Source organism: Balaenoptera borealis (assembly GCF_965194805.1).
Source record: "Balaenoptera borealis genome assembly, chromosome: 11".
Lineage (NCBI taxonomy): Eukaryota > Metazoa > Chordata > Mammalia > Artiodactyla > Balaenopteridae > Balaenoptera > Balaenoptera borealis.
This window is the reverse complement of record NC_138868.1, coordinates 39,745,123-39,772,592: the sequence shown is the minus strand read 5'-3', so window position 1 is coordinate 39,772,592 and position 27,470 is coordinate 39,745,123. Positions and strand designations below refer to the sequence as shown.

Sequence of the window (27,470 nt, the reverse complement as noted above, 5' to 3'; positions counted from 1 at the left end):
TCCCAAGGTTCTTCACAAGTTTAAAGATGTATGAGCCGAGCCTGGCTCTCACATTCTTTAACCTCTATACCACACTTATAATTATGCTTTGCCCAATACTATAAGCAATTAATAAAGGGCTTAATTCTCCCATTTTGACAAAAATCAACAGCTATGCTGTAGTCTAACAAGCACTAGCAGTCATTATACCACCTTCAGCTCTTACGAGCAGCATTCTACACATAAGGGGTTCACAACCAGAGCATTCATCCAGAACAACTTTCTATATCTGCTTATGCGTATCACTGTATGTGTCTGGGAAGGGGACAAAGGGGGGGATACTGTCACAGCAAGAGGTTCCTGTTCAAAGACATTTTACTGACAAAGCAGTTTTCAGCCTAACCCAGAATCCCAACAGTAGTACTGCTTTGTGAAGATAATTACTGAACTTTGGACTACTTTATTGTTCATTCATTTAACATGAATCATTAAATATACTCTGACATTACCCCAATTCCAACATGGCAAATAACAGTAAGCTTCTGCGCTGTTATGGTATATGCCTCCATTTCCAACATGGCTTAAGGTAGGAAAAAATAAAACTGGATTGCAACTGAGAATCACCAAATAGGGAACAATAATGAAAAACTGACATGAATACTGCAGGAATTTTTCTCCTAAACTCCATCAATTTCTGTGGCTAACAAAATTCTATTTTCACTTGACATCAAATACATGAAATTACTAGTTTTATAGAACAACAGTGATAACAAAGAGAAGAAAATGAAGTAGCAGCAAGACCCAAGCTCAAATATCAGACCTCCCTCTTATTAACTGTGTATTCCTAAACAATTTACTTAATCTGCCTTTGTCTTAGTTTTCTCATCTGTAAAACACAGGTATCTTACAGTGTAGTCAGGATTACATAAAATAATATACATATATTCTTAGTATATAACAGGCATTAAAAAAATACATGTATTACGGGACTTCCCTGGTGGTGCAGTGGATAAGACTCTGTGCCCCCAATGCAGAGGGCCCGGGTTCGATCCCTGGTAAGGTAACTAGACCCCACATACATGCCGCAACTAAGAGTTTGCATGCCAAAACTAAGGAGCCCGCATGCCGCAACTAAGGAGCTGGCAAACCGCACTAAGGAACCCTGGTGTCGCAACTAAGGAGCTCACCTGACACAACTAAGGAGCCCATGTGTTGCCACTAAGGAGCCCGCCTGCTGCAACTAAGACCCCATGCAACCAAAAAAATAAACATTAAAAAAAAGACATGCATTACACCTGTTCAACTATTGGAACAACCATCAGTATGTTCCTACCCTTTTTTTTTTTTTTTTTTTTTTTTTTTGGGCTGCATTGGGTCTTCACTGCTGCACGTGGGCTTTCTCTAGTTGCGGCGAGTGGGGGCTACTCTTCCTGCAGTGCACAGGCTTCTCATTGTGGTGGCTTCTCCTGTTGCGGAGCACAGGCTCTAGGCGCGCAGGCTTCAGTAGTTGTGGCTCACAGGCTCTAGAGCACAGGCTCAGTAGTTGTGGCGCACGGGCTTAGTTGCCCTGCAGCATGTGGGATCTTCCCAGACCAGGGCTCAAACCTGTGTCCCCTGCATTGGCAGGCAGATTCTTAACCACTGTGCCACCAGGGAAGTCCCATTTTTTAAAAAATATTTATTTATTTATTTTTGGCTGTGTGGGATCTTAGTTTCAGCATGCTGGATCTTTCAGTGCAGTGTGCAGGTTCCAGAGTGTGTGGGCTCAGTAGTTGCGGCACGTGGGCTTAGTTGCCCTGCGGCATGTGGGATCTTAGTTCCCCAACCAGGGATCGAACCCGCGTCCCCTGCATTGGAAGGCGGATTCTTAACCACTGGACCACCAGGGAAGTCCCTGTTCCTACCATTTAAAAAGGCAGCTTAGGGACTCCCCTGGCGGTCCAGTGGTTAAGACTCTGCGCTTCCACTGCAGGGGGCGCAAGTTTGATCCCTGGTTGGGGAACTAAGATCCCACAAGCCACGTGGCACGGCCAAAAAAAAACCAGGCAGCTTACTGTCAATAAGCACATGAAAAGATGCTCAACATTATTATTCATTAGGGAAACACAAATCAAAACCACAATGAGAGACCACTTCACACCTACTAGAATGGACTATAATTTTAAAAAAGGATAGGGACTTTCCTGGTGGCGCAGTGGTTAAGAATCCGCCTGCCAATGCAGTGGACACGGGTTCGAGCCCTGGTCTGGGAAGATCCCACATGCCACGGAGCGACTAAGCCCATGCACCACAACTACTGAGCGTGCGCTCTACAGCCTGCATGCCACTACTGAAGCCTGTGTGCCTAGAGCCAGTGCTCTGCAACAAGAGAAGCCACCGCAGTGAGAAGCCCACACACCACAACGAAGAATAGCCCCCACTCGCCACAACTAGAGAAACCCTGCGCGCAGCAATGAAGACCCAACGCAGGCAAAAATAAATAAATATATTAGTTTAATTTTTAAATAAATAAATTAATTAAATAATTTTTGGCCATGCCACACAGCTTGTTGGATCTTCGTTCCCCAACCAGGGATTGAACCCGGGCCTCAGCAGTGAGAACGTGGAGTCCCAACCATGGACCACCAGGGAATTCCCCACAATTTTTAAAGGTTACATTCCATTTATAATTATTATAGACTGTTGACTATATTCCCTGTATTGTGCAATATATCCTTATAGCTTATTTTATACATAATAGTTTGTACCTCTTAATCCCCTACCGCTATATTGCCCCTCTCCCCTTCCCTCTCCCCACTGGTAACCACTAATTTATTCTCTATATCTGTGAGTCTGTTTCTTTTTTTGTTATATTCATTAGTTTATTGCATTTTTAGATTCCACATTTAAGTGATATCATATAATATTTGTCTTTCTGTCTGACTTATTTCACTTAGCATAATATCCTCCAAGTCCACCCATACTGTTGCAAATGGCAAAATTTCCTTCTTTTTTATGGCTGAGTAGTATTCCACTGTGTGTGTGTGTGTGTGTGTGTGTGTGTGTACACACACACATATATACATACATATATATACATATATATACTACATCTCTACCAATTCATCTGTTGATGGACACTTAGCTTGCTTCCATATCTTGGCAATTAAGTAGAGTTATAGAGACAGAAAGCAGATGAGCAATTACCAGGAGCTAGGACGAAGGGGAAAGGGTAGTTACTGCTTAACGGGTACAGAGTTTCTGTTTGGAGTGATGAAAAATTTTGGAAATAGTGGTGATGGTTGCATAACATTGTACATATAAAGTCACTGAACTGTACACTTAAAATTGGTTAAATGACAAATTTCGTTATATATAATTTATAATAAAAGTCATTAGAAAGTCATCATGACAGAAATCTTCACACAATTTCCAAACAAAAACTTAATTCTAGAATCTTGTGTTTTTGACAATTAGCAAATATAGTTTACACACATAAAAAAAATAATAAGGGAAGCCAGGTCCAGAGTTTATGGTAATTCTCTGTAGTATCTTAACAATTTTTCTGTAGTCTAAAACTGTTCTAAAAATTAGTTAGTTTGGTTTCTTTCTTTTAAAGGGTTTATTGAATCTCAAAACATTACGCTAAGTGAAAGAAGCCAGACTTAGAAGGCTACAGGTACCGTACGATGCCAATTTATATGACATTCTTGGAAGGCAAAACTATAGAAATGAAAAAGAAAAATCAGTTGTTGCCAGAGAGTGGAGGGTGAGTGGGAGGGAACAATTACAAGGGGCAAAAGGACACTTTCTAAAGCGACTGAATTACTCCATATCTTAATTGTGGTGGTGGCAGTTACACACTGTCACTATTTCTCAAAATTTATAGAGCTGTACACCTAAAACAGATACATTTTACTATAAGTAAATTATATATCAATAAATCTGACTTAAACAAAACAAACAAGCAAAACAAACAAAAACATGACATGATGCTGTAACTGTTCAGGTTTTTTTTTTTTTGGCTGCGTTGGGTCTTCGTTGCTGCGCGCGGGCTTTCTGTAGTTGCAGCGAGCGGGGGCTACTCTTCGTTGCGGTGCGCGGGCTTCTCACTGCTGTGGCTTCTCTTGTTGTGCAGCACAGGCTCTAGGCACGCAGGCATCAGTAGTTGCGGCACACGGGCTCAGTAGTTGTGGTGCACGGGCTTAGCTGCTCTGCGGCATGTGGAATCTTCCCAGACCAGGGCTCGAACCCGTGTCCCCTGCACTGGCAGGCGGATTCTCAACCACTGTGCCACCAGGGAAGCCCCCATGTCATGTATTTTAATACAGGCAGAATTCCAGTCTGCTAAATGTCATCATGAGATCCAGTCAGATGAAACCAGGCTATAGTCTCGAGACAAAGAGCACATTTCCCAACTCAGCGCTATAGTCTAAAAAACACTTACACACTAAACTAAAAAGAAGGGACTTCCCTGGTGGTGCAGTGGTTAAGAATCCTCCTGCCAATGCAGGGGACACGGGTTCGAGCCCTGGTCTGGGAAGATCCCACATGCCACGGAGCAACTAAGCTTGTGCACCACAACTACTGAGCCCGCGTGCCACAACTTGCCACAACTCCTGAAGCCCGCATGCCTAGAGCCCAAGCTCCGCAACAAACAAAAGCCACCGCAATGAGAAGCCGGAGCACCGCAACCAAGAGTAGACCCCACTCGCCGCAACTAGAGAAAGCCCACGCTCAGCAACGAAGACCCAACGCAGCCAAAAATAAATTAAAAAAAAAAAAAAAAAAACTAAAAAGAGTCAGAACAGTTATAAATTACATTAGGAACACATATAAAGTGACTTAATAAATCAATCTGGTTATGGCTACTCATAGCAGTATGGTTTTGTTTACAGGTAATTAGGTCTCCTTCAGAGTTTATGGGGGGTGGGGGATACCTGCTTTGCATAATTTCCAAAACTGCAAATAACACATTTGAAAAAGTGTTTTCCTGTTCCCTAATTAGGCAGGTATTTAAGTGCATGTATCTCTCCCATCAACATCCATGTTCTTTTCCCACCTCACCAGAAGGTAAGTACCTCTTACCTTTGATTTCCTTCTATTGTCTCCTCTCATATTCCCCACCCCTTTATCTAGAAGGACTGCCTTTGCTTTTTCCTCTCATTCCACAGTAGAACTTTAACAATACTTAACGTCTTCCTGCTTCTACTAGTACTTTCTGAAAGTAAACTGCCAATTTCAGTTTTTATAGGAAAATACTCTTTTAAAAAATGACCTGTTTCAATTAGAATTACCCATATTGCAAATTTTTTAACCAATTTTCCTTTATGAACACTGCCTATTCTTTTCTCATAGTAAAATTCTTATCAAATCCCTACTCATTTCACAACAGGAACTCACATTACTCTACTGCTTATTACAGTCAACAACCTCTCTTTCCGTACTCTTAGCCACGTCTTCCACACTACTCAAGCCACAACAAGTTCACAGCACATGCTAAGATTTCCTGAATCATCCAAATAATATAAAAGTTCTGACCACTGGCCTCTAAATTTATATTGCAGATGTCTATTTATTCTCATTTCCTACTTCACCTCTGTCTTGCCTTTATCTTTTTAAATAAGCTTTGCAAATCCTTCCTTAAAGCTATACTTTTTCTCTTATCTAAGTTTTTCCCCAAGTTGTTCCCTGTACACTGAAATAATTCTGTCCTTGACACTTCATCACCTTCTTCCTACAGTAACAGTTTAAGATCTAAACCCTCTACTCAAAAATCAAACATCTTGCCTAGTTAACGCTCATCTATTTTAAATGTAACTATACTATCCCTTACATTTTTTCTTTCCCATTAATAATTTTTTAATAACTAAACTACTTTCTGCTATATGTATTGTAGTTGGTCTCTCCAAGTTGGAATACAAATTCCTTAAAGGCAGGAAGTACCCATTAATACACACTCCAAAATCTGTTAAGTGCTATGTATCTAAACACTGAAGTACCATAGAAGAGATGCAATGAAAAGAACTCTAGGCTTAGCATTGTAAGACACTGTAAATTCAAGCAATACCTCTAATGTATTATCCTAAACAAGTCACAACTTCACTGGGTCTCATTTTCCTCTTCAAGAAAATGAGAAAAATACCTTCCCCATTTATTTCAGAGAATAAGGTTTGGGGGTGAGGGGAGCATTACTTACTCTATAATAATCAATCAATACAAATGTAAGGATATAATTTATCATTTTTAAAAATTTTTTAATTTTATTTTATTTATTTATTTTTGGCTGCATTGGGTCTTTGTTGCTGTGCGCAGGCTTTCTCTAGTTGCGGCGAGCGGGGGCTACTCTTGGTTGTGGTGCGCGGGCTTCTCATTGCGGTGGCTTCTCTTGTTGCAGAGCACAGGCTCTAGGTATGTGGGCTTCAGTAGTTGTGGCTTCAGTAGTTGTGGCTCACGGGCTCTAGAGCACAGGCTCAGTAGTTGTGGTTTATGGGCTTAGCTGCTCCACAGCATGTGGGATCTTCCTGGACCAGGGCTTGAACCCATGTCCCCTGCATTGCCAGGTGGATTCTTAACCACTGTGACCAGGGAAGCCCACTTTATCATTGTTAGTCATAGTTATCATGACTAAATAAGCCTCTGGTTTTTTTTTTAAAACCAAACTCAATGCACAACAAATTAATGAATCAGCACTGTACATCATTTATTTATCAATAATGTAACTTTTGTACTATAAGACTAACAGAAAGCCATATGTGTAACAGTAGGGATGTTCATTTTATAGTATCTTAATTTATTCTCAAGGTTAAAAGATAAATATGCTGCTAAACCAATAATAACTGCCTTCTAATCTACTAAAATCAAGAGTGTTTAAAAACCCATTCACTTTTGTACCCAAATAGCTGAATTAAAAATTTTAAGAGATCCAAAATGTAGTTTAAAATTGTACAAATCTCCATTTTTAACTGCTTAAAATGTCCATGTGCACTATCTCACTGTATTTTGAATCCATCACATGTTATAAATAACAGACTGCAGAGACAAGGAGAGATACAAAGTATATATAAAAACACAAAATAAAGATATTTCAAAATGTGACTGCACCAGACACAGGGAAAACAAAGTTTCTTCTAGTCCCAACCAAAACCCTATGAACAACCTGAAAGATCTCCTACAGCAACATCATTTTCAAGTATGACTATAATTCCAATCAAAAGAACATCATGTATGACTACTATCAAAATGACTAGAAATTATAAATTACTATATTTATACATTTCTCATAGGAGTTGCTTTTCCTTTTCAACCAGGAATCCAAGACAGAAAAGCAGAATTTTCATATGCTAGATCTGCATTGTCCAATATGGTATGTACTAACCACAAACACCTATTGAGTGCTTGACAAGTAGCTAGTCCAAAGTAAGATATGTTGTAAGTGTAAAATGTTCACCAGATTTCAAGATTTACCAAGAAAATGTACAACATCTTACATACGTGGCTCTCATTTAATATTTCTACTGGACATCACTGATTTAGATGTAGTCCAACTCTCAAATGAAAAAAACAAGATACCAGAGGTATTAAACAGCTTGGTAGTATCACAGCAGGGTCTGGAAGCTGATAACCTCTATCCTGCCCTCATTAATAAAAGGAATTCACCCTTTGAGACTCAATTTGAGCATCTCTGTCCTCATGAGATGCACTCATTCCCTCTCCATCTCTCAGCACAGGTGATCACATCCTTTTTAGTGTTTTGGATCCACAACCCTTACATGCCCTTATAACCACACTGTTACAATTTGTGTTTGTCTCCCCCAGATGGACTAGAGAACTTACTGGGGACAAGCATTCATTCATTTTTTTTTCTCATTCATTTTTCTATTACTAGAACCACTGCTGTCCCAGACACCCCTATAGGCCCTCTGAAAACAAGATCTTCCATACAGTCAATTCTTAGCCTTACTCAGGTACAACTAACAAATCACATCATGTACTGTGTGAATGAACTGCACTAAAACATTCACCTTTATCATTTACCTGTCTTAAATTATTTTTGGAATATGGCAAATACAATAAAAATGGATAATTTATATTATCAAAGAAACACAAGTTACAAAGCATTAAAAAAAAGTGCTTCACCCTGCTGCTCTGAAAAGTTTGGTCTGAGGCTCTGATAAGAACTCTGAACTCTTGGGAAATTCAGTACTCTTGGTTAGGTATAAGTTCATTTATTGAATGTGCTTACTAAGTGCAAAAACATTGGGCTAGATTAAAGAAGGATTCCTGGACATGGAAACTGATGCAGCAATCTCCAATTAATTGAAAATTTTAGAACCATTTACAGCAGAAGAGAAAAACAAAGAATCATATGCTTAACATACAACTAATTATATAAAGTTATAGTTTCTAGAATTCCTAAATGCAAGCATGCCAACTTTTATATTTCATGAAACAGAAAAAGTTGTGAAACCTATGGACGTAAACACAATATTGCTTGCCAAGAAAAACTGCAAGCAACATTGCATACAAAACACAAATCACAACAGAGATTTTCATAAGAAAAAATTGTTTTAGAATCTATTAATTTAGGCAAAATTACTTGAAGCAGCTCTATATGTGCTTTGTACCTATGTAAAATCACTCTTGAATTAGGTTTGAGTTAAGTAATTCAGTCAAAATGCTTTTCAGTACTCAAAGACTGCGGTAATATTCAACAAGCAGTTATCTTCGACGGTACAGACCTCAACCAAGGCACTTCGGTCTAATTTGCTACTATAAATAAGAGCATCAGCCCCAGCCCTGGCAGAGTTGCTGAGAGGTGTCTTATGTGGAAACCTAACCACAAGCCAAGGAGGCAAAGGTACAAAGTCTCTCCTGGAATCAGTGTTCCTGGAGCCCCCTACAGCCATCCCTCTTTTTATACTACGTCTTCACCACTCTTCTAAGAATAGCTTTCTTTTTTCTGCATCTCTTCTAACCTGTAGTTTTGCTGCTCCAGTATGTTACACAATTTTCCCAACAGAACTTTTCTGCCTGATACCCACCTGGAAAGATTTTAGGGTACCTCTTTAACAAGTAATCTTGTTCACAGAGAAAGGCCTCCTTCCTTACACCCAATTCAACACCCACTGTTCAAAATAAAAATATAACTACAACCTGAACTTCCATCAGGCTAATATAGGGAAAGAACTACCACAGGTTCTCTCTTCCACGTTCTTTATCTCCAGACTTTATTCCTCACTTACTTTTCTCCTTCCTCACTTCCCTCCTCAATCCCTGCTCCCCCCAGAAAAAATTCCACAGCTGGAGAATCTCGTTCTTAAAGCCAAACCATTTAGTGAGGATAAATAAGCATGCGCTTTTTTCCCTTCAATTATTTATTGTTCCTCCGTCATTCAGGAAGAGTTAAGCAAATATTTTTAATCTGACCGCCCTCCCAGAAAGATGATGCGCTAAATACACACTGAAATAATACTGTCTTCCCCGAAGCAAGTGAATTCGCGGCAAAAAAAAAAAAAAAAAAGCAACCGAGGTGGGGGTGGGGTTGGAGAAAAAGGATCCTTCGCCCCCAAAGCCGGAGATGGGACAAGGAGGCGAAAAGCAGCGGGGGTGGGGGGATGCGGGTCACAGCTGAGAAGTGCAGCACACACAGTCGCCAGAATCCAACAATTCGACCAGAGGGTAGGACCGGCCATCGCGGCTCCGGCCAGGTCCCGAGAACCAGGGGGTGGCTTCTCCTCCCCCCTTGGGACAAAACTAACCCCCAGGCTCCCCCCCACCTCCGCCCCCGACGAGAGGGTCCTGGTGGGACGCAGGCACCTTCGGAGGGGCAGCTGGCAACGGCCTGGATGGAAGCAAGGCCCGGAGGGAGGTGAGTCGATTAGGTCAGCGCCGAGAGTACGGGATGGAGGGTCAGAAGCGGGCACCCGGGGGACTGGGGGCCGCGGCAAGAGACCCTCCCAAGACCTCCGGGGCCCTTCGCCGCCTTTGCAGAGCAGGGTCCCAGGTTCCGGCCCCCGCCGCACCTACCGCTCCTCACCTCACGCTGCCTGAGCCTCTGCCTCCACCGCAACCCAAGCCTCCACAGCCGCCACGGTCCGAGCCATTTTCCACTCAGCCGCCTCAGCCGCTGCCGAAAGCATCGGCGGACTCTGCGGCCAGCCAAGCAGAGACGTCACTTCCGGCCGGTTAAGCACCGCCTTCCGTGCCCAAACTTCTTGCGGATTGGCTGGTGTGGACGGCCTACCTGAGGAGTGGGCGGGGCTTGGGCGCGTCGCGTGAGGCTCTAGCTGGGGGAGTGGGGGGTGACTCCGGCTCCCCGGGAGGAGTGCCCTGCGGGTTTAGGACGTCTCTCTGTGCAACCCCAGACCAGGGGAGGGGGTCTCCGGGGACCCCAGTCGGCCACCTTTCAGGCCCGGCGTCTGAAGTCCCCCCCCCCGCCCCCAACCTCGGAACTATTCTATTGTTCCCGTGCCCTCTCCTGGGACTGTGCACTCGCCTGCATCCTGGCTGCAGCTCCCAGATTCGTGGTTTTGGCCCCAGGCCCGAGGAGATTAGTTTGTGATTGGAGGACTGAAAGGAACAGGCAAGATATAAAATCGTTCACTCCAACCAGCGTTTACCGAGTCCTCACAGTGCATCAGGTGCTGCGGGGTGTGTAATTAGTAGTCCGCCCATCACGTGGATCGTTTAAAGTGCTTTCACATCAGTGTCTCATCTAATCCTCACAACAGCCAGGTGAGGAAGATGGCCCAATAATAACACAGCCAGACGGCTCTTTTCTGCATTACAAAATATCTTCACATACAATCTCCATAATAATACCTTCCGCATGAGAATTGAATGAGATTATGCTTGTAAAGTATTTAGCCCTCAAATGTTAGATTAAAAAAATTACATGACCATGTTAAGCAGATAGGAAAATTAAACCCATTTACAGATGGTGAAGCTGGGGGCATGATTCAAACTCAGTTCTAACTCTAATCCATAGTATTTTTGTCCCTTAAGCAGTAAGAGAACAGCTCCTTCCAGAGGTTCCCAGTCTAATGTGATAGACTAGTATGGGCTGCAATTCTCCGACCAAAAAAAAAAAAAAAAATTGTGAGAAAGCTGTAAGAGAAGTAAACACTCACCTCCAACAAATAGTGGAATATAAATCCGATTTTTCTTTCTTCTTTTTTTTGGAGGGAGGATGTGAAGTGGATGAAGCCCTCTAATCACTGTAATAAACATGCCTATGCCTCCCAGGAAATGAGACTGGCTGGAGTTGCTACTCTATGAAGTCTAGAAGCAACTATATGATTATTCCTTGTGGCTGTGGCTACCAACTCTTGTTCCACCCACCCTTCCTACTCCTAGTTTTCCACCAACTCCCCTCCTCCCCCCATGTACACACACTTCCAGGCAGGCTTTACACACCCTCGAAGAATGTCCCTTAGGAATCCGCTTAGTGCTACAGCATTGTTCTGCTTTATCTTCTGATCAAAGGAGGAATTTCTAGAATTGGCAGCTCTTTCAGGAGATTAAAAGGGGAGGGGAAAACCAATTGTCTCGGGCTGGTTTCCTAGCTTCTGCCCCAGAATTGAGTGTGCCTTCCTTCAGAAAAGAAGGACGGGGACTTGAGAGAACACTGTGTCTTGAGGGAAGATTATCTGTTTGACTTTTTTGTATCCTTCTTACATTTTTCTTAGAAGAAATATTTTCTCTGGGTCCCAGCAGCAGAGGGCCCTTGCTTGAGTGAGTTCCTTGTTACAGTTCAGACTTCATTATTTTATTACTGTTTTATTATGGCTCTTGAATGGCCAATACTTCATAGGCTCTGATCAATCGGAAGGGTCCCAATAAGAAGAGGAAGAAAGGGAGCTTGACGGTTCTCTGGATTCCAAAAAAGCAGCATTCACAAACTACCAGGTGTCAAGAATCTGAAATGGTAGCTCTTGCTTAGCTTATCTCATCTCTCTGGCAATAGGCATATGAAGATGCACGTGTGAACAATAGAAACACAAACTTCTAGGAGAAAGTGCAAACTGGTGCTGCTGTCATTTGGAACCAAATAGAACATAGCTGGCAGCTGTTTCTCCTCTTTCCCTTCTCCCACTGGCTTCAATATTAAGATTTAAAGGTAGAGAAAAGAATTGAGGAGGAGGCATTATACTTTTAAGTGTTCCAATCCTAACCTCCCACAGGGAACTTCACAGCACCACAAATATTCCCAAACTTCTTCCAGTACCAAATGAGAAATGGGCAACCTTGTTTTACCACAGGTAAAAATAGTAGCTGACATTTATTGAGCATTTGCTAAGGCCAGTCCTTGTTCTTAGTGCTTTACAAGTCATGGAGAGGAATTTACAAGAATCCCTCCAACAACCTCATAAAACGGTACCATTATGATATCCTCATTTTATAGCTGAGGAATTTGAGGAACCGAGAACATTAGTAATTTGCCCAGAGTCACACAGCTACTAAGTACTGTAGCTGGGATCCAAAGCTGGGTGGGACTGCATGCGTCATGCTCTTTTAACTTCACACTGCCCCCAACAGGCCAAAGAGATATTAAGAGCAATAAAGTAGCTACAAAAGGCCGTTAATAAGTAAACCTATTGTCTTTCCTTTCCCAAAGCTGTATCCCCACCTCAGTAGAACTCTGCTGGGTCCTATATGATACAACTTAAAAGCTGTGATCTCTACCTCTCAGAAGTCATTACCTAAGGTAGATAACACTGTCATAGAGGAATGACACTCAGAAGGTTAAATGTGTAGATGATGAAAAGATTTGAAGAAGGAATAGGAAATGTTTGTCCTGTGTTTCATTTAGCAAAAAATAAAAGGAAAAAAAAAGTATTGAGCCCTTATTTTCAATATGTCAGGCATTATGGTCTGTGCTGGGGATACAGTAGTGAACAAGACAAGGTGTCCCCTCCCTAACAGAGCTTAAAGTCCACCAGGGGAGACAAATATTAAACACCTAATTAAACAATCACTTAATCTCAATTGTGATAAGTGGTATGAAAGAAAACTATAGGGTTCTTTGATTTAGAATGGAAAGCAGAAAGGCATTCCCTGAGGAAATGACATTGAGCTGAGATCTAAAGGATGAGTAGAAATTGAGTGAGGAGGAGGGGAAAAACATCCCAGGCAGAGGGAACAGTGTGAGCAAAGACAGTGAGGGAGGAAGGGGCATGGTTCAGCTGAGGAAATGAAAAACCAGTGTTACTGTTGTGCTGGGAACAAAGCGGAAGTGGCTTTATATGTGGTGATGGGGCAGGCAGACCATGCCAGGCCTGGGAGGCTGTATTAAAAATTTAGGTCTTTATCCGAAGAATGAGGAGAAGGATTTTAAGCTCTCAAATAACCCAAGTTGCATTTTAAAAAGATTTCTTAGAGCTGGGTAGAGAATGGATCAGAGAGAGGCTAGAGGGGTTTTGGGCAGCCCAGTTTGGAGGTTATTGCAAAAATCTAGGGAAGTGATGACGTTCTAGCTTGAACGTTGTGTAAGACACAGTAAATATAAAGCGAACTGGGCCAGGATTCCTGTCCTTGGAGATAGTCAAGTAGGGGAAAGAGACTTAGAAACAAGTATGACGTAGTGTTCTAAAAGCATTACTAGAGATATCTCTAAGTAACTTGGGAAGCTCAGGACAAAGAGGAGGAGAGGATGAAGGTATATTAGTTATCTATTGGTGCATATCAAATTATCCCAAAGCTTAACGGTTTACAGCAACAAAAATTTGCTATCTCACAGTTTCTTTGGTCAGGAATCCAGGCATGGCTTAGGTGGGTACTTTCGCCTCAAGGCTTTTCTCATGAGGTTACAGTCAAGCTATCTGTTAAAGGAAAAAGCCAGGTTGCAAATAATCTGTGGAATGCTAGTATTTATGTTTTAAAAAACAGAGTGTATGAGGGCTTCCCTGGTGGCACAGTGGTTAAGAATCCGCCTGCCAGTGCAGGGGACACAGGTTCGAGCCCTGGTCTGGGAAGATTCCCACATGCCGCAGAACAACTAAGCCCATGCACCACAACTACTGAGCCTGTGCTCTAGAGACCGCGAGCCATAACTACTGAGCCCTTGTGCCACAACTACTGAAGCCCACGCGCCTAGAGCCTGTGCACGGCAACACAAGAAGCCACCGCAATGAGAAGCCTGCACACCACAACGAAGAGTAGCCCCTACTTGCCGCAACTTGCCTCACACAGCAACGAAGACCAAATGCAGCCAAAAATAAAAACAAGTAAAATAAATTTATTAAAATGAAAAACAACGGAGTGTGTTGTAATAGCATAGGATACCTCTGGAAGGATACAAAAGAAGTTGGTAGTAGTGACTGTGTCTACAAAGAGGACCCGGGAGGCTGGGAGTCAGCAACAGAATGGAGCTTTCCTTTTAACTATATATTCCTTTTATACAGATTGGCTTTGTTACCATGAGTGTGTATTCCTTTCAACTTAGAAGAGAAAAATATGAGAGCTTAATAATTTTGGCATGAAGTATAGTTAGACTGCACTGGATGCTAATACATTTTGATTAGAAGCTGAATGATCAAAAAAAAGATTTTTTAAAAAGTTTATTGGGAAGTGTTGTAAAACAGCTCAGGAAGTATGTGGAATTGTGCAGACTCAGAGGGAGTGAGGAAGGATGGGGTCCTGAGTAGTTCTCATGTTATAAACCTGTTATAAGATTACGGTGGGGTGTTTAAGCTAGTTATCAGTCATTCAAGGACTTGTGTCCAGGATATTCCAGCATAGTCCTAGTATTAGATTCAGCTGGGTTCAATAGACATTGATTGAGATCGGCCAGAAGCTGGGCTGAGTGCAAGGGAAAAAACGGTGAATACAGTCTTGACACTGCCCTTGGAAAGCCTGCAGTCTAGTAAACCCCAAAACAACAGAAAAAACCACAAAAGTTACACAAATACAAAATGTCAACACAGTGTAGTAAAAGCTATGGTAAAATTGTGCACAAGGTCCCAACACAGGAGCTCCCAGCCCCGCTGGAGGGGAGGGCAGGGCAAGGGAGGCTTCCCAGAGGAAGTAGCCCTGAAGAATGAGTAGGAGTTAGTCATGTAACGGTGGGGAATGGTGTTTCAGGCAGAGGGAAAAGCAAGAGCACAGGTACAGAGGCCTCAAAATGGCTCAGGGTATTTGGGGATACATGGAACTTAAATATCTCCAATATAGGCAATTATTTAAGTAGGTGGCTGAAACTTTTTTTAAATCTTAGACCTTTGCAAATTTGTCCACATAAATATATTAACAGATTTTTTTTAACCCACTGTCATATGATGGGTCCTGAGTTTTAACTGGGAAGTATGGTCGCTGTGGCTGACAGTAATCTCTCCATTTTCTAAAATCCTAACATTTAATTACTTACTCAGTTTAGTCCTTAATTACTGCCTTAGAGTGCTTTCAAATTGTTTTGTAATTATAACTTCCATCTATTGAGTTCTTACTGTTAGGCATCGTGCTCAGCATTACAGATACTGTTTTATTTAATCCAAAGCCTAAATTTTTTGCTACTGCTATCCTCAACTGCTCCCAGATAATATCGTAAACTCCCTGAGGGCAGAAACCAAAGTTTAGATCTATGTTTTCCTTTCTCACAACTTCCCTACCCAGCCCTCCTCATTTAACCCCCTTACACACATAACTTCCCTCTCTCCCTTGATCTTACACCGCCTCCAGCTTCTGCCTGATGTTGGTGCCTCAAAAGAACTGTCTCATATTTGCCAACTCTACTTTCTCATCCCCCTGGACTTTCATCCCCCTCCACATACTGAAACATCTCCTATCAAGTCACTATTGACCCACATCTTGCCAAAGACAGGTCAATTCTCTGTCCTCATCCTTCTGGACCACTCAGCATTTTCTGACATTAGTTATCACTCCCTCCTGGAAGCACTTTGTTCTCAAAGCTTCCATGATGCCAGGTTCATCTTGTTTTCCTTCTATCTTCCTGCTTACTTCTTAGTTTCTTATCAGCTCCTTCCCCTTTATCAGACCTCCAAAGTTAGGAGTGCCCCCAAGACCTAGTCTTCAACTCTTTTTTCTTTGTTTATACTGTCTAACTAGGTGAGCTCATCAAGTCCCGTGGTTTTAAATACCATTCCTAGGCCAATGATTCTTAAACTTATATTTCCAGCCCCTGCCTTCTCCCCTGAACTTAAAACTTGTGTAACTGTATATTTGATATCTCCATTTGGATGTTTGATAGGCAACTCAAAATTAAGATGCACTAAATGAGAAATTGCAACTCATTATCTCACATCTGTTCCCACTTCCTCATCCCCTCATTCCCCCAGGATTTATCCATCTCTATAATTGGCACCATCAGCCCAGTTACATAGGCCAAAAGGTCAGGAGTTATCCTTGATTCCTCTCATTTCTTCATGTCCCAATCAGTAAGTATTACTGGCTTTACCTCCAAAATATACTCTAACGCATAAACTGACCATCTTTGCCATCTCTCTGCTGTAATCCTGGTCTAAACCACCATCCAACCAGTCTTCCCATATCTAGTCTTGCCCCGCTAAATTCATTACCCATGAGTAAGTGGACTTTATTTTATTTATTTTCAACTCTCCTTCCCTATCTCGGAGCGCTTTTAAATGGTATATCAGATCACCTCGCCTCTGACTAAAACTCTGTAGTAGCTTCCCATTGCACTGAAAATGAACCTTGCCTTTACTTGCAAAACCTCACAATATCTCATCCCTGTTTACCTCTCCTGAATGGCTCCACCCTTTGCACACTATGTTCCAGCAACAGCAGCCTTCTTTTCATTCCTAAGGAGATAAGAACAGGTAAGCTCAGTCCTGCTCTAATGAATTTGCACTAGCTCTTCCCTTTGCGCGGAATGTTGTCTCCTTATTGGCTAGCTCTGTTTTGTTATTCAGATCTCTGCTTAAATGTCACCTCTTTGGGGAGAACTTCCCTTACTACCCAATATAAAATAACTACCTGGTCCTTATGTATATAACATCACTTTATTTTAATGCTCTGTGAAGCATTGATCACCTCCTGATACTTTTAGTTCATTGTCCACACTAGAAAGTAAGCTCAGTGACAGCGTGGACTTTGTGTTGTTCATCACTAAGTCCTCAGCATTTAGAGCAGTGCCTGGCACAGAGCAGGAGCGTAAGAATTGTTAAATGAATGAATGAATGAATCTACTTTCATTTATTTTTAATATTTTCTCCCCTTCAGTTAAAATGACATAGCCAAGATTCACCTCTTAAAGGGCTTAGAAAGGAGCATGAATTATGAAAGACTAATATTATTTAAATGTAAGCCCTGCTTTGTAAACCAAGGGCAGGGAGCATTTGTACTGCCACGGAAGCATTAAAAAAGATTCAGTTGGGAGTTATTATATAAAATACAAAATTAAATTGGAAACTTTTCAAGGAAGAACTATGCGTGCTTTAAAAAAGGATGTCAATTTTGTGCATCATAAAAGTAATATGTGTAGGCTATGACTCACAAGAGGAATGTCTAGCCTACTCTTTTCTCTCTTCCTCTCCCTTCCCTATAAATATCGTAAAGAAACAGCTGTGACAGGCACTTGAAAGAGCAGCTAACATTTTCTGAGAGCTTACTATGTGCTAGACTCTAAGAGACTTAATGGATTAACTTATTTATTCTTCACGATAACCCTATGAGGAAGGAAAAATTATAATTCCCATTTTACAGACATGAAGCACAGAGAGATTAAGTAACTTGCCCTGGGTCACACAGTTAATAAGTGGTGGAGCAGGACAAGTTGACTCCAGTGCCCAAGCTCTTAATCACCTACCATGCTGTCCTAGGGGATGGCATTTCAACGTGTCTGAGTGTTTGTCACCAATATAGTCCTCGTCAAGACTACAGAGGAGGGTGAGTAAGGAAAAATACATGGGGGTGTGGAGTTAATGTCAAACCCAATAACCCAAAGGTTTTTCTTTTTTGTACCATGGACCCTTTTGGCAGTCAGGTAAAGTCTATAGATTCCTTTCTCAGAACAATGTTTCTACATACAAACATTTGGAAGCCAATTATATTAAAATATAGTTCTCAGAATATTAAATCAGCATTTGCTATAGTAATATACATCCTTATTAATGTACAAAATAAGACAAATGGGAGGACAATGGCAGATCTAGTGACTACCGTAATTTCATAGTAGTGTGAGCATAAATGCTATTTCAAAATATTTTTAACTGCTAAAATGTGACATAGAAATATCTATTGGTATATCTGTTGGTGACAGTCACAGGTACAGCTAATACTACTATAACTTGTTGCCTACATTAGTAATGAAGGAATTGCTAAATTTCTATTAGAGTTTAGTAAAAAAAAAAAAAAAAAAATGTAATTTTTTTTTCCCCATCCAAGATCACAGGCCTCCTGAGTTCTGTCCATGGATATCCTGGGGATTATTTCAGCTGGCTAGGGAGGTCTGTGGGCCTCAGGTTAAAAATCCCTATGAGCCAAGGTAAACTGGGTAAACTGTGGTGACCCACTGTATGGACAAGAAGTGGGTTAAGAAGAGGCCCAGGCACCTGACTGAGAATTCCTGGATTCAGTGGTGTGGACTGTTCGCCCCTTCCCATAAGCCTGTTGATTGACAATGGAAAATTAAATGAATTAAAACTTGTTCTGTGATATCTGAGAATAATTCCTTAAATGTGTTTCTAACATTTCCTGAAACGCAGTATATTATTACACAAAGTTTAAAAATTAAAGCAAATTTGAGAAAAAACAGATACAAATGGATGGGAGTCTATTTTGGCACTTTGAGGGTTTATAGCTTTGGGACAAATGAGAGGCAGTACACCGTGACGGCAAGCCTTCCTCATTCTGCCACCCCCTACTTCCCAGTAACTTCAAAAGGGCTTAGCAGACAACAAAATGGAGATCAGAGAATAATTTCAGAGCATGTATGGGACAACCCAAGGTGACCAAGAAATGTACTGAAATCCTGCAGTGATTGGGGCACAGATCAGTACAGTGCAGATAGTAACATGAATGTGACATCACTTGTTACTACAATCTGAATAGTCAGAGGAAATTTGAGTTATAGGGAACTTAATTCTACTAGGAAGATTTGTACTATTGTAATAACTATAATAGTTAACATGAATTGAATGTTTACTATGTGCTAGGCACTGTTGGAAGCATTAACATGCATTAACATATTTAATTCTTAGAGCAAATTTATGAGGTAAGTGCTATTAAAATCTACATTTTATGGTTAAGGAAACTGAGGTACAGAGAGGTAGAAGCATATTCTTGACTTGATTTAAATGTTGTATTGACTGTACACTAGCTGCTGTAACAACAAACTTTGATATCTCAGTGGCTTAATGCAATATAAAGTTATTTCTCTCACACATATGCCCAATAAGAGCTTGGGTATTGAGTGACCCAGACTGATGGAAAGGTCTATCGTCTTCGGTACACTACACCCAAAGTCACTCTGAGGTTTCTTGCACCATCCTGAAGGTGAAATGCACCCAATTCAACTGGCCAGAATTCTCTTGCCTACACCTAACTGCAAGGGAGGCTGGGAAATTTAGTTGAACTGTGGGCCCAGAGGGAAACAAAACCAGTTTGGCAACCAGCTAGCCAGTCTTGGTCAAACTAACAGATCAGATAACTCTACTGGTTCAAGCAGAAAGCTTCCCCTTTTTCTTTCAAAATGTGCTCCTTAAAGAACTAAAACCATTTTTTTTTTTCCGGCCGTGTCGCAGGGCATGTGGGATCTTAGTTCCCCGACCAGGGATGGAGCCCGTGCCCCATGCAGTGGAAGCACGAGGTCTTAACCACTGGACCACCAGAGAAGCCCCCTAAAGGCACTTTTAGATGAGCTTAGTGCATGGCTTTTTTTTTTTTTTAAAGAAGGGAAAGATAATTATTTGCCTCTATGCTGAGGATATTACCACTAAGCAGGCTCTGAATCTTTCTACATAATTATTGTCAGAAAGCATAGCTTGAGATCAACTCTTTTTATATTCAAATATTGTTTTAGGTCGCTGTCCTCCAACATTTAATTCATTTATTGACAAAAAATTTATACAGTACATACACTATGCAGTTACCTGGAAAGTAAAAATTTTTAACTAATTTACTGAGTTCTCTTGACTAATAGAGGCTAGAATGATCTTGACCACATGTGTGTGGAAGAACTTTGGGGCCTGAGGCATTATCTGCCCATGTGATTATGTGGGTTAAGATCTATTTTTTGAGGAAAGTTTTAAGTCCACTTCCAAATGGCAATAGGATAGCCTTTTTCAAGCTATCACACTGTTAGACCCCTTACTTCTCTATAAGATTGTTAGTCCTATCTTCAGTGCCATTGATTTTCAAAACAATTACTAATTAGCAGCAAGATCATTTCCACTCTAGTTTCTTGCCAGAGAAATGACTTCAATTCTCTACTACAAATTATTCATCAAAAGCTCAGGTGAAAGAAGTAATATTCATTGAGGATTACCTGAAGGATAAGTAATCCACCCATTTCTCTAGACATTCTAAATGTTATCCCTGATTCACAGCTGCTAGTATAAGCTGTGTAGCTGGATTGCCTCTGGTCCCTTATAGAACTTCTTTTACTGAGCCGCACTTTGGTTTTATGCATTGAAGCTAGTTCTGAGAGATGGCCCTGGGAATCTTGCTGTTGTGTTTACTGCAGGGATATTGTTGAGGACTTTGACCATTATGTCACAGAGTGACTCATGATGAAGGAATATTTCTCTCAGATCCTAATACCAGGAAGCTATATTTCTCTTAAGAACTACTTCATTTTTTTTTTTATTATGGGCACATTGAATTTCATAATTTTTCATATTTCCCTATTGCTCTGTTCCTGGAAGCTCAGAATCAAATATACAGCCCAGATCTAGTTACTGTGTAGAACTGTATAATATGCACTTTTGTATGTCAGTCCTAACAATTGACTTCATTTTCCTTCTCCTGTTAGTCTTTACTTTTCTTTTTTTTTTTTAACATCTTTATTGGAGTATAATTGCTTTACATTGTTGTGTTAGTTGCTGCTGTATAACAAAGTGAATAAGCTATACGCATACATATATCTCCATATCCCCTCCCTCTTGCGTTTCCCTCCCACCCTCCCTATCCCCCCCCTCTAGGTGGACACAAAGCACCGAGCTGATCTCTCTGTGCTATGCAGCTGCTTAAAAATATGGAACGCTTCATGAATTTGCGTGTCATCCTTGCGCAAGGGCCATGCTAATCTTCTCTGTATCGTTCCAATTTTAGTATATGTGCTGCCGAAGGGAGCACTGTCTTTACTTTTCACCTTCATCCCAATTTCTGAATTATTTCCTGTTATATTTCTGTAAGTTGCTTCGAAACCTTTTGGGAACATATAAACTATTTACATGTTTCAGAACGTATTTGCGTGTGTATGTTTTTATATGAAGTAATGCTCAAATATTTGGAATAACAAACAAAAGATTTTGAGCTAGATATTTGCTTTAACACAAGTTTTACCTTGGAGTTCATGTTTGTTTCTTTCCTTGTACTTCACTGATTCTAACATCTGTCCTTCAATTCATGCTTTAAACCCCTCCCACCTTTACTTTTTCTCAAGCTCCTTCCTGATGGCTCCTCAGAGAGGCTTTCTGACCCCTGTTCTCTCTAAAGCTGATGTTTGTCCCCTACCTACCTCAGCTCATTATTCTTCCTCCCAGCACCCTGCCTTTTTCTTCATAGCACCATCTTTTAAGTTCATTTTATTAATTCACTTGATAGTTACCTGTCTCCTCCACTAGAGAGTGAACATGTGAGGGGAAGTACTGTGTTGTTTGCTTCATCTAGGTCTTAAGATGAATGAATCAACGTTTCAGCCCCAAAACTGCAGAAAATCTCTTCTCACTCTTTTATACCCTAAGGATAGTTCCCTTTTCTGAACTCCTGAATTTACTCCTGTCTGACCACAATCACCCACCACATTTAAAGGCTTTGATTCCTCTTTGTTTCATGTTTCAGGATGGATTTCCTCAATTACATTGTGAGTTTTTAATTATTTGGCTAATGGATTAGAGGAACACTGGAGGTACAGTCAGTAGTATCTAGATTTCAGCAAGGGATTTAAATAGTCTCGAGATATTCATGAGGGCAATGATGACAGAAGGGCATGAAGGGGAGGTAGAAAGAGAGCTTACATTTATTGAGAACTATTTAGATTAGGGAAGAGAAGAACCAGTGAATGCAAGTGACAGGGAGGTAGATTTCAGCTCACTTCTTTAACAATGAGGGTAAGCCAAAAATAGAATGAGTTTCCTTGGAAGATCCTTCACTCAACAAAATGTATTGAGCACATTTCATGTACCAGGCATGGTCCTAGTTACTGGGGATGGAGCATGAATAAGACTTGGTCCCTGTTCTCATGGCACTGACAATCTAGGCAATCTAGACAATCTAGATGGGAAGAATCCATCTCAGAAAATGTTCCATCAGGCCTGGAATCAGGGATTCTAGCCCTGGGCAGAAGCCAGATTCAAAGGTGGAAGAAGGAAGTGAATGTATGTTTTTTGAAGACTTAAAACTGTGTATCAGACACCATTCGAAGCACCATACACAGCCTCCACGTTCCCTTAAGACACACAGATCCTTGAGGGGAGGAACATTATACTGCTCTTCGGTTCCTCAGGGCCCTGAGTGTTGCTGTGCACATAGGAGACATTTGGTATTCAGTTGACAACTGATATCATTCAAGTGCTTCAATGGCAATGAGATGCTAGTAGCATTCTTGCGCCCGTCACACAGACAGTAAAATAAAAATTAACAATGCCATAAAAAACAAGTTAAATTATTTGCCAGAGACCGATTTTTGCAGTTCTTGTCAAAGTTGGATATACACTCAGGAATTCCTGGCCTGCAGTCCTGGGCTTAGCCTCTCTCTCCAAATACATGAGGTAACTGTAATTGTTATGTAGCCAGTCATTATGGGGATGCTAGAATGTCATAGCTACAACGATGCCATCTGTAATAAGAGCCTTGATGAAAGCTCTAGATACTATTTTAAATATGCTATGAGTTTTGTTTCCTCTGCCTTTACATAAATGAATTGATTTTTAAAATTTAAGTATGGTTGATGTACAATATCATACAAGTTTCAGGTATACAACATAGTGATTCACAATTTTTAAACGTTATATACTTCATTTATAGCTATTATAAAATATTGGCTATATTCTCTGTGCTCTACAATATATTCTTTTTTTTTTTTCTTAAAGGAGAAAGGTCCCAAATCAGTTTTTTAAAAATAAATTTTTTATTTTTAAATTTTTTTTTGGCTGTCTTGGGTCTTCATTGCTGCACACAGGCTTTCTCTAGTTGCGGCGAAGGGGGGCTACTCTTCACTGTGGTGCGTAGGCTTCTCATTGCGGTGGCTTCTCTTGTTGCAGGGCACAGGCTCTAGGCACACGGGCTTCAGCAGTTGTGGCTCGTGGGCTCTAGAGTGCAGGCTCAGTAGTTTTGGCGCACGGGTTTAGTTGCTCCGCAGCATGTGGGATCTTCCTGGACTAGGGCTTGAACCCATGTCCCCTGCATTTGCAGGTGTATTCTTAACCACTGCACCACCAGGGAAGTCTACCAGGGAAGTCCCTGTACAATATATTCTTGTAGCTTATTTTTTTAAAGTATTTATTTATTTATTTAGGCTGTGCTGGTCTTAGTTGTGGCATGTGGGATCTTTAGTTGCAGCATGTGGGATCTTTTAGCTGTGGCATGCGTGGGGGATCTAGTTCCCTGACCAGGGATCAAACCCTGGCCTCCTGCATTGGGAGCGTGGAGTCTTATGCACTGAACCACCAGGGAAGTCCCTGTAGCTTATTTATTTTATACATAGTAGTTTGTATCTCTTAATCCCCTACCCCTATCTTGCCCCTCCCCCCTTCCCACTCCCTGCCGGTAATCATGTTTGTTCTCTATATCTGTGAGTCTATTTCTTTTTTGCTATATTCACTAGTTTGTCTTATTTTTTAGATTCCACATATAAGTGATATCATATAGTATTTGTCTTTGACATTTCACTAAGTATAATACTCTCCAAGTCCATCCATGTTTTACTCTAGATCCAGCAGGGGGAGCCAGGTCCATGTTGATTAAAGGCAAAAACCAAACCAGAACAACACACCCCCCCAAAAAAAACACTAAAAAAAAACCCTTCTAATTTCCAAAGTATTCTATTTCCACCTTCCATTAAGTGTCCATGAACAGCTCTTTCTTTCCTCTCTGTCTGAGAATTTAGGGCATAAAAATGAACTTGATACATGTCACAACAGAAAACTTACACTTTTTGGAATTACCTTGAAAATGTCAGTATTCCATTTACCCATTTATTCCCACGAGCACAAATTGTTGCCTGCTCTGCCTGCCGGTCTGGGGCAGGACAAGAGGCAGCCAAAGTAGGGAAGGGTCAGACTAGAGATCTGTGATGGGGCAGCTAATAGGAGAGAGCAGCCACCTTCAGGGAGGAAGAGATCGTTGAATTGGATCTTGAAGGACAGTTAAGCATTCTTCAGTCAGTCATGGTTGGAACTGGCATTCCAGACTGTGAGAATAATATGAGCAAATAACAGATGCAGTGTATTTGTAGAATTACAGATAGGAGAGGAGCAAGGTTGAGGGTAGGTAAGATAATTCTGAAAAGTAACCTAAGTAGAGTTTATTTCAACAGTGTTGGAGAATAGCTAACCATAATAACTAATATTTGTGTTAAATAAATATCTAATATTCAGCAAATACTTATATAGCACTTAATATATTCCAAATGCAGTTGTAAGTACTTTATAAATATTAACTAATTTAATCTTCACACAATCTGATTATTCTCCCCATTTCCAAATGAAGAAACTGAGGAAAAGTGAGGTTGAATAATTTGCCCAAGGTCACACAACCTGGGAGGGGTGGAGCTGGCATTTGAGACCTGAAAGTCTTGCTCCAGAGTCTCTGCCGCTGATCTAAATATTTGACCCTTGGGCTTCTCTGGTGGCGCAGTGGTTAAGAATCCGCCTGCCAATGCAGGCGACACGGGTTGGAGCCCTGGTCTGGGAAGATCCCACCTGCTGCGGAGGAACTAAGCCCGTGTGCCACAACTACTGAGCCTGCGCTCTAGAGCCCACGAGCCACAACTACTGAAGCCCACCCTCCTAGAGCCCATGCTCCACAACAAGAGAAGCCACAGCAATGAGAAGCCTGCGCACTGCAACGAAGAGTGGCCCCCCTTCGCCAAAACTAGAGAAAGCCCGCGCACAACAACAAAGATCCAATGCAACCAAAAATAAAAATACTAAATAAAATAAATTTTTAAAAAATAATAAATAAATAAATAAATATTTGACCCGCGTGATCTCCTTTAATTCTCACGACAACTCTCTGAAATCAGTGCTATCATTATACCCATTTTGTAGATGTGGAAAGAAACATAAAGTTAAGTAATTTGCCTGAGGTCACACAACTGGTAAGTGATGGAGAAAGGTTTAAACCCAGGCAGTCTGATACCAGAGCCCATGTTTCTGTGGTTGGTTTGTTTGCTTGTTGTTGTTGTTTAAATTTTGATTTACATTCAAAATGATTCCAAAGGTGTAAAATAGTATACAATGAAATGTCTCTGTTACTGTTACCAGCTACCTAGTTCTCTCCCTAAAAACCAATGCTATTAGCTTCTTATGTATCCTTCTATACACAAACAAAAAATATATATGTTATTTCCTCATATTATCACACAAACTGTGTATACAGTACATATTTTTCCACATTTACTTTTATTTATTTTTTATTTTATTTTATTTTTTATTTTTGGCTGTGTTAGGTCTTCGTTGCTGCACGTGGGCTTTCTCTAGTTGGGGCGAGCGGGGGCTACTCTTTGTTGCGGTGCGTGGGCTTCTCATTGTGGTGGCTTCTCTGGTTGCGGAGCACGGGCTCTAGGTGCGCAGCCTTCAGTAGTTGTGGTGCGCGGGCTTCAGCTGTGGCTCACGAGCGTAGTTGCTCCGTGGCATGTGGGGTCTTCCCGGACCAGGGCTCGAACCCATGTCCCCTGCATTGGCAGGCAGATTCTTAACCACTGTGCCACCAGGGAAGCCCCACATTTGCTTTTAAAACATAATGATATATCTTCTGAATGGCTGCACAGTATTTCTGTGTATGAATATATTATATTTTTGTTTTACCAGTCCATAACTGTTAGGTGGTTTCCAATCTTTTGCTATTATAGGCAATGAATGGGGGACTTCCCTGGTGGTCCAGTGGCTAAGGCTCTGCACTCCCAATGCAGGGGGCCCAGGTTCGATCCCTGGTCAAGGGACTAGATCCCACATGCCACAACTAAGAGTTCACATGCCACAACTAAAGATTCCGCAGGCCACAACTAAGACCCCGCTCAGTCAAATAAATAAATATTTTAAAATTAAGAAAAAAAAACAATGAATGGCAAGGAATAAAGACTTGTGTATCTGTCATTTCCCACGGGTGTGGGCCTATATGCAGGATAAATTCCTAGAATGTGTTTACTGGTCAAAGATACCTGAATCTGTAATTTTTTTTTTTAAATTTGGCTGTGCCGGGTCTTAGTTGCAGCACTCAGGATCTTCGCTGCCGCGTGAGGGATCTTTCAGTTGCAGCATGCGGGATCTAGTTCCCTGACCAGGGATCAAACCCAGGCCTCCTGCATTGGGAGCACGGAGTCTTAACCACTGGACCACCAGGGAAGTCCCTGAATCTGTAATTTTGATTGAAGTTGTGAAATTGCTCTCTGTAGAGGCAGTACCAGTATATATGCCCTCCTACAGTAGGAGTATCTGTTTCCCCATTCCTTTAGGATCACAGTGTGTTAAGTGAAAAATTGTTATCTCCATGCAGGTTTAGTTTGCATTTCTCTTATAAGTGAGATTGAACATCATTCCATGTATTTAAGAATCATTTAACATTTCTTTTTCTGTGTGGACCATTTGATCATAATCGTTGTCCATTTTTCTATTGGGTTGTAGAGGAAGAGAGATATATTCCAGCTCCTGGCCAAAAACCTATGTGTAATTTTTTTCAGGCCCAGGTGTAGGCAATTACAAAGGCTTTACTTGGCAAGTCTCACAGGTGAATACTGCCCCCATTAGAATTGCACAGGCAGTACGCTGCAGCCTCTGATGGGAGTTTTACTCAAGGACTCAGGACCCTCTGGCTGCCCATGGTCTTACATATCTGCATTTCTAGACCAGGAGCCTTCACTTGGAGGTCCCTTTCATTAGGACTTTCCTCGGGGCCTCTGCTTAGGCTTCCTTATTGGTGGGAGAGGAGGGAGGGAGAGGTCATGAAGACACTTTCTCCCTTCTCACTCAGTACTAGTACTTTTCCACTCTGACTCAGTACTCAGTACTTTTCCACTCCTAGCCCTCCTGTAAACCCCCTTACCGCCCCACCCCGATTCCAGATCTGTGCTGATCCACCTGACCTGCAATGTTCCATGAGGGAAAATGCAAGGAGATGGAGTCAAAACTTTCTCTGTTTTAGCCTCTTGCTTA

General features: G+C 41.4%; 1 protein-coding gene across 9 annotated transcripts in view; it reads right to left on the bottom strand.

Moving 5' to 3' along the window:
• The window catches only part of PIK3C2A (phosphatidylinositol-4-phosphate 3-kinase catalytic subunit type 2 alpha), a 110,628-nt gene extending 100,188 nt beyond the window's left edge, over positions 1-10,440 (bottom strand). For 4 of the 9 annotated variants that reach the window (XR_014231388.1, XM_082341376.1, XM_082341377.1 and 1 more), the window contains exon 1: positions 9,998-10,435. The gene's annotated coding sequence lies outside the window, so the exon portion shown is untranslated. Of the gene's footprint in view, positions 1-9,987 lie in introns of all 9 variants that reach the window. The other 5 variants (XM_082341380.1, XM_082341374.1, XM_082341373.1 and 2 more) reach the window with 5 other exon arrangements.
• Positions 10,441-27,470: the final 17,030 nt, after the last annotated feature.